Source organism: Lepidochelys kempii, chromosome 1 (assembly GCF_965140265.1).
Source record: "Lepidochelys kempii isolate rLepKem1 chromosome 1, rLepKem1.hap2, whole genome shotgun sequence".
NCBI classification, from domain to species: Eukaryota; Metazoa; Chordata; order Testudines; family Cheloniidae; genus Lepidochelys; species Lepidochelys kempii.
In genome coordinates, this window is record NC_133256.1 from 51,182,721 (window position 1) to 51,190,512 (window position 7,792).

Below are 7,792 nucleotides of genomic sequence, written 5' to 3' on the forward strand. Positions count from 1 at the left end.
AGAGCTGTTACCTAACCTGTACTTAATGCGGACTTTTCATTTGTAGGATATTTTATGTGGAAAATTTAGTATCTCAGGTCCCTAGAACACAATGTACCATTTGATCTATACTGTGCCATACAAACAAAGGTACTAGATGAAGCAAATATTAGATCTTCATAGGTGTAAAATTTTCCAGCTTATTACAAAAGAGATTTTGGGCCCAATTCGGTGAGGTTCTACTAGGTGCTGAGAGCCTTCAATTTTCCCTGAAATCAGGGGAAACCAAAGGTGTTTGGAAATCCTTCAGCATCTGACTATTAATGTTATGTTAACACTGTTGTGATGTGTTTTACAAAGACATAGCTTGGTGTAGTTGAATGCAAAACAAATACAGATGAGGTTTCAAAATAAAAATTCCAGAAGAGAGAACTTTCAGAATTGATTCCAATCCGATTGACAGCAGGTACAAATAAAGTAGCTGTAATTCCATCATGCTCCATTTTCTCCTAAGCACAAAAAGTATAAAATGGGTATAAGGGGACACAGAATTTTTTCTTCTTTATATGGGATTTGAGTATTTCACTATAACATGGCTAAGGACCAACAGAGCTGGGTACCCATCCATCCAGGTATATATACAGTTCCCATCCGTGGCACAACTGCACTTGCTTATGACTTCAACTGGAGTTGTGGGGTGCTCACTCCCTCTAAAAATCAGGGTGTTTTTATGAGAGACAATGTGTGGCATTAGGTGCTTAAATTTAAGCACCTGAAGTGTGGAAGTGTTGGCCAATGTCTTATTTTCTATTTCAGGCAGCTTTACACCATTTTAAGGATTTCACACTTAAGTAAAACAACCTAGAAAATTAAACGCAAAAAAAAAAACAAAAAAAACCACAGAATAAAGAACAAAACCAAAAAACATTTCAACTTTGTTGAATGTTGGTGACTGCCTAGCACAACCATTTGCAGTTAAGTATTATTTACACACTACAGTAAAGTTAGCAAACACTCCATTGCAGAAGTGTAAACCAAATCACGTAACAGCTGCATACCTCAAACTGCTTACAGAATAGAAGCATAACCAAGTACAGTGCAATAGAGAACAAACAACAGAGTACCAGCTAATGGTGATGGACCTACTCCTGCGGCCAGTGAAACCTGGGAAGGGGCGGGGGGAGAGAGGGGGGAAGGAGGCCTAACACTGAACAAACATCCTGATTTGTTTTTAAATGGACCACAGCTTTGGAGCTTATGAGAAACTCCCATATGAGATTTGAAAGTACGAAGCTTAAAATTTAATGTGAAAGAAAGAAGGAAAGCTGGTGTATACAGATTCCAGAGGGTGTATTTATATGGAGAAATGACTGAAGCATAGAGGAAAAGGAACAGGATTTTGGCAGTGGTGTTTCTGATGGGGAGCAGAGCTGGAGAGCTTGAGGCTGCAGTATCAAAGATGGAACGTTGCCACAGTGTGGACTAATGTTGTGGCAGCAGTGAAAGAAAGGGAGGGAGGAATTTGGAAAGTACAGTCAAGAAAAAAAAAGAGAGAAGATTTGGCTAAGGATGTGAGGAATCAGAGAGAAGCCAAAGTTGTCACCAAGAGTTCGGATGAGGGGAGGATAGTGAAGTTATTGACAATGACAGAGAAAGTGGGAAGAGATACAGAAATTGCATTCCTGCTCTAAGAACAGTGAGGATACACAAAAGTGTTCCTAATCAATGGGGGGGGGGGGGGAGTATAGGGTGAATTTTGCAACCCTAACCTTAAAGTCAACCACCAGAATGATGGGGATTAGCTCTGTGAAGAAGTATTGTATATGAAAGTAGGTTTGGAAAGAAAAAGCCATAGAAATTTTCTACATCTGTGCACCATCCCAAAAATATATCTGCCTGGAGGAGTTACATCTTTGCCTTATTTGCTGCAATCCTGATTCTGAACTAAAGAAACAGTCTATATCTTGTTTGTATAAGGTGTTGCAACAATTCTTGCAGAAACCTTTAATGGTCAAAGCCACATCTGTCTAAAGCCACATACATCTGCAACACAAATCTGGTATCTTATCTTAATTCTAATTCAAATTCATTTACTAGAATGGATTTTAGTAGTCTTGGTTCCAATCCTGTAACCCTTTGGCACACCTCTCTTGAGTAGAGGCTGCAAGATTTTCAGTTAACTAAAAATAAACAATAGATTTCCCACTGCATTCTCAGGAGCAGTCCCAGATTCTTTGTTATAAGCACCTTTTCATAAATATTAATCTTATTATTTGAACATGATGCAAAAAAAACTGCCAATGAAAATGAGTTAGGTTATTTTTTTTGAATGGCCATCTTATGAAACTGAATTCTGTTTCTGATTTTTTCTTATGTCAAATGCTCTCGGACAGTACTAAACCAGCATAAAGCTCTCATATTGTTACTTATTCATTATTTTGTGCTGCTAATGTACAAATAAACATCCATATTATTGTTTATACCAACCAGCAGCAGGAAATCAGACAGTAGGGAACAACCACCAATTGCAGGCATGGTTTTTTTGGTATTTTGTTTTTACTTAAAATATTTACCATGCTTTCCCCCCCCCCCCCACTAATTTCCAAAGAATATTCGGAGCAAATAGAATCTATAGAAATGCTCATTAGTAACATTACATTATATTATTTGCAATGGACAAATTACTCAAAAGCACATTTTCTTCTTCTTGGCCAGCTTTAGTCTATTAATTTCATTTAAAACAGAAGGCACAGTCCAGCTGATCCTGGAATTGCAGCTAGCCACTATTGTTAGTAATACTCTACTTAGTGCTCTGGTTAGAGGTCACTAATAATTAACAGCTATCAACCTCTGAATTAAACAAGGGGAAAATAAAACTTTATCAAGATGGATTAGGCTGGCCACTAGAATTACAACAGTTTAGTATTCAAGAGAGAGGATTGTGGGACACACTATCTCCCTGACTGATAACAGCAGATAGTTAAGATGAAGAAAGTTTGTAAAGAAAAGAAGAGGGGTGGGGGAATTAACTATCCAATGTTTTGTGACATCTTTTATTGTGTATCTAGTCTTATTCTAGGGGGTTAGCCCCAGTTATGTTCCCACTGAACTCAATGTGAGTGCTACCACTGATTTCCAATGGGAGCAGCATCCAGACCTTCGTGATATTTGATTCCTCTAAACATATTTCTATCCTCAACATATGTTTTGGGCATATATGTATGTGTCTCTTGGGTTTGGACAAATGTGTTAAAATAAGATACTTACCTACCTCAAAAGCACATTGTGAAAATGAGTGTTGTAAGGTACTGGGGATGTACGCCATTGTATTTTATTTCAGTTTACACATATACAGAAGTGTCTATCCCAGACTCTGGGTGCCTTTAATAATTTTACAACCTTAATTACCACAGTGAGTGGTAATAAAATACACTAGATCCATATTTTAGTCACTTTTGCAAAACTGCTGGTGTTTCTAAATGCCAGGAATAAAGTGAAGAAGAAAACATTTACCTTTCCCTCTCCTAGGAAAGCCAGACAGAGATGAGAATCTGAAACCACTGTAGAGCTCAGTAAATATATAGCTATATATTTCTTAACAAATTTCATTTACCAAAAACTTTGTTGATATATACTTATTTGAACTGGTATAACAAAGGAAACGTAAAAATTACTTCCCAGTTTTAAAAGGGAATAGGAAACAAACACAAACCAGCCAACAAATGTTAGCGCAGATCAGCAATAGCGCTGGTACCTATCAAATCTAAAAGAAGGGAGCTGTCTGGCTGAATAAAAGGATGAAGTTTGAGTGATGACAGTTGTCCAAGCCATCGCTGTGAGGATTCATTGCTCAAAGACGAATTTTACAGTACTTCCTTTAGATTACATCACAGAAGGTTAGAAAATAATGTGCTCCTAACTTCTATAAGCACGTTCCTACGTGCATCTCATTTATAAAGTAATGACTTTGTCTTATCTGCACTGTCCTTCCTGCACAACCCCAAACCTGAACACAGTCCAAGAACTTGTACCTTATTTCTTGCTTCTGCGAGTTTAAGAGAAAACTCATTCATTGAGAGGTTGATTATTTTTTGTCAAGAATTTATTTTTTCCTTATATCTATTTAGAATAAACATTTAACTATACATGTATTCTTCATTTTTATTCACATTAATGAGAATCCTTTAAAGCAAGTACAACTGGTAACAGTTCATATACATTTAGACTGAAAGTACAAATATCTGGAAGTCTCCCCACTATATTATATACCAATTTAGAAACTGAACCAACTATGAATTTCCTCCATTTGCAGCTGTCCAGGCTTGCTTTAAAAAAAATAAATCAGGCGACTTCCCATAGCTGAGAAGATTGTTTTGGAAATCCTGCTCACTGGTAGTAATTGCTTGTCCAAGAGACACTGATCTGGTTCAGATTGGTATGCTAGTTACCCAAATGTGCTAACAAAATCTGACAAATACTGATGTTTCATTGGCAGGTATTTCCAGTAGCAAGTTTTCTAGACTACAAAATGAAATATGAAGGGAAAAGTGTTTCAAAACGTGCCATGTGGGGTTTTTTTCCCGCTAAATTAGAAGGAAAGAAATCATAATAGCGGGAAGACGTGTCAGCGTTTAGCCATCCATAAAAGTGTTTTTCCTTGTGCTCCTCCTTTCGATCACAATACTGGCGTCAGTTTGTCTCCTGTATCTGTTTCCTCCCTCCCTCCCTCTTGCAAATATCTGGCATAGGAACCAGCCAGCAAAGCGGGGGGAATCAAGTATTTTAGCACAGGGAAACAATCCGCATAGCAGCCTGAAAACACTTGAGAAGCACATTCTTACCTCTGTTTTTAAATGCCGGCAAGGTAAGTACAATACAGAGCAATTACACGGAAGAGATCCACGCCACCACCCCATGGCAGAAGCCATTTCTTTCATTGCCTCCACTGGACTGTAATTATGGAGGTGCGTTTTCGTCTGGGTCAGCACGGGAAAGCGTGCCCCGAGTCCGTGCCCGGCCCGCTAGCGACGCCCGCGCAGAAGCGGCAGCCTCCACCCCAGGCGCCCGCGCCCCGCCGCTGCTCCGTCTCGGGACGGCCAGAGAGGCGGGGAGCGCGTTCCCGCTTGCGCGCGCGGACAAGGGGACCCTGAGAAAGGTCCGGTCCGGTCCCGTCGCCTCCCCCCAGCTCTCCGGCCACGCAAACGTGCCCGTCTCGGCACCTTCCGCCCAAGGTGCGGGGCGGGCACCTGCCGCAGGCTCCCGCCGAGCGAGAAGTTTGCAGAGCCGCGGGAGGCTGGCAGGCAGCAGCCTCCGCCACCCCTGGCCGGCCGAGGGGCTCCGCGGGGCAGCTCCACGCCTCGCGTGGGGAGGGGAAAGGAGGCTCTTACCTGCCGCCCGCGCGCCTCTCAGCCGCTCGCTGCCGCGGCGGGGACAGGGACGGGGCCGGGGCTGCGGCAGGGGCCGGCGGCGGCAGCAGCAGCAGCAGTCCCGGCAGGCGTCAGTCAGGCTGGAGCCGCCGAGCCCGAGCCTGCCTTAGTGCGCCGAGCTGGAGCGCGGCCAGGGAGCGCGTCTGCCTCGGTGCCGCCCCTGGGCGCTGCCCACGCCCACCCCAGCCGCGCGGGGGGTCAGAGCCGCGCCGAACCCCTGCGGGAGGGGGGCCCTGCTCCGCTCCGCCCCGCCCCGCTCCCGCCACCTGCAAGGCCGGCTCCTCGCGGGGGGGTGTTTGGTATTCAGTGAGGGGAGCCCAGCGTGCTAGGAGCTGTACGAACAGGCACCTCTGCCCCAGCCCCCAGCGTGCTAGGGTCTGTACGAACAGGCAAGTCTGCTCCAGACCCCAGCGTGCTAGGCGCTGTACAAACAGGCAAGTCTGCTCCAGACCCGAGCGTGCTAGGCGCTGTACAAACAGGCAAGTCTGCCCCAGCCCCCAGCGTGCTAGGCCTTGTACAAACCCTAAACAAAAAGGCTCCTGGGGCCCCCTTCACTGGTGTGTGTCACTCTCTTAGAGGGGCTAGGACTTAACTTGGGTGCTTGGAGAATCCAGGTGGCTAGTGTGCTTCAGCCCCCAGCATCCATGGAGGTTGGAAATGCAGGGAAGTTAGCTGTGGATGATAACCAGTGGGTCACCCCCTTGCATCCCTCTACCCAAAGCAAGATTGTTCCCTGCACAGGGTTTACCTACTCACTCACCTGTCGAAAGCAATGGCATGTCCCTTGTGACTCTCGTTCCCACCCAAGGATGTGGCGCTGCCAGGTAATCAATGCTGAGGGTACGTTTGTAATGAGTTTATTCTTAATGCATCCAACTGACAGCCGTGTTTGTCCGTACGTTGCAACAGAACGTGGTATAACAGTGTTTATAAAAGGTGTTAAACCATTTCATCTTTACCCCGCCGTAGACAATGTTCTACTGCTCTATATCCTGCACTAATATATAATGGGACAGATCACTGCTGGGGTGACAGCGGTGTGTTGGAAGGCGAGAGAGGTACTGAAGGGCCCCATTAGCCCAGCCATTAAGGAGTCAAAAGTGCAAGGGGTGGGAGCCAGCTAACACTGACAGCAATACTGCTCCTCTTCACTCCAGGAGCCCTGGAGGCACTATGCTTAGTATAAGCATAAGGCTTTTCTTCTCCACAGCTGGAGCACTGGAGATCCTATCTCTACTCCTGTGTGCATGAGGCTCTCAGGGCCTTCCTTTTGCCCTTTTAATACAAAATATGTTGTAAATAACATCAAACCACATTTGTAAGGGAGTTTTGGATTGTTACGTCAATTTAAGAGATTAGATTGTCCAGAGGATCATAATTTGTAAACAGGTTTCAGAGTAACAGCCGTGTTAGTCTGTATTCGCAAAAAGAAAAGGAGTACTTGTGGCACCTTAGAGACTAACCAATTTATTTGAGCATGAGCTTTCGTGAGCTACAGCTCACTTCATCGGATGCGGAAGTGAGCTGTAGCTCACGAAAGCTCATGCTCAAATAAATTGGTTAGTCTCTAAGGTGCCACAAGTACTCCTTTTCTTTTTGCAAATTTGTAAACAGTTAATCATAGCCAGTATATTACCTATCTGTAATACTTAGGGTGACCAGATGTCCGGATTTTATAGGGACAGTCCCGATATTTGGGGCTTTGTCTTATATAGGCACCTATTACCCCCCACCTCCTGCCCCAATTTTTCGCACTTGCTATGTGGTCACCCTAGTAATACTAGATATTAGCTATTAAATATTTAAATAATCATTTGCACCCTGTGTAACAGCTTGTAACAAAGCATATTATAGAAGCAGTGATACATAGAGTTTAAGAGAAATGACAGCCACCGGCAATTGAAGTCCCTAGTAATAACTGGTACTTGTGAATTTAGGGCTCTAGGCACTGATAATTAGGGCTCTGTGTCTGTCATGGAGGTCGCGGAAGTCACGGATTCTGTGACTTCTGCAGCAGTCAGTGTGGTTGACCCCAGGGGCCAGCTGCTCAGGTGGCCCCAGGGACAGCCACACCGGTTGCTGCTGGAGCAGCTCTGCAGCCAACTGCTCGGGCGGCCCCGCAGGCAGCTGGCCCTGGGGACCGCCCAAGCAGAAGCTGGTTTGGCTAGCCCTGGGGACCCCCTGAGGAACTGTCCCCACCTGAGGACCTGGCCCCTTGGGTGGCAGGAGCAGCAGTGTGTTGGCGGGCCGGGGGCGGCAGGAGAATTGGTGTGGGGGAGGGCCCGGGGCGGCCCCTTCCCCCCTGCCAGCAGTGGTCCCCTGCTTCTCCCGCCCCTCTCCCCAGAGCAGCACCCCTGCCCCCAGCTAAGATTTAGTCAGGGGTATTA

The 7,792-nt window shown here is 45.1% G+C and overlaps 1 protein-coding gene across 1 annotated transcript in view; it reads right to left on the minus strand.

Moving 5' to 3' along the window:
• Positions 1-5,001, minus strand: part of SMAD9 (SMAD family member 9) — a 68,829-nt gene extending 63,828 nt beyond the window's left edge. Inside the window, exon 1 of the mRNA XM_073342126.1 lies at positions 4,821-5,001. The gene's annotated coding sequence lies outside the window, so the exon portion shown is untranslated. The remainder of the gene's footprint in view (positions 1-4,820) is intronic.
• Positions 5,002-7,792: the final 2,791 nt, after the last annotated feature.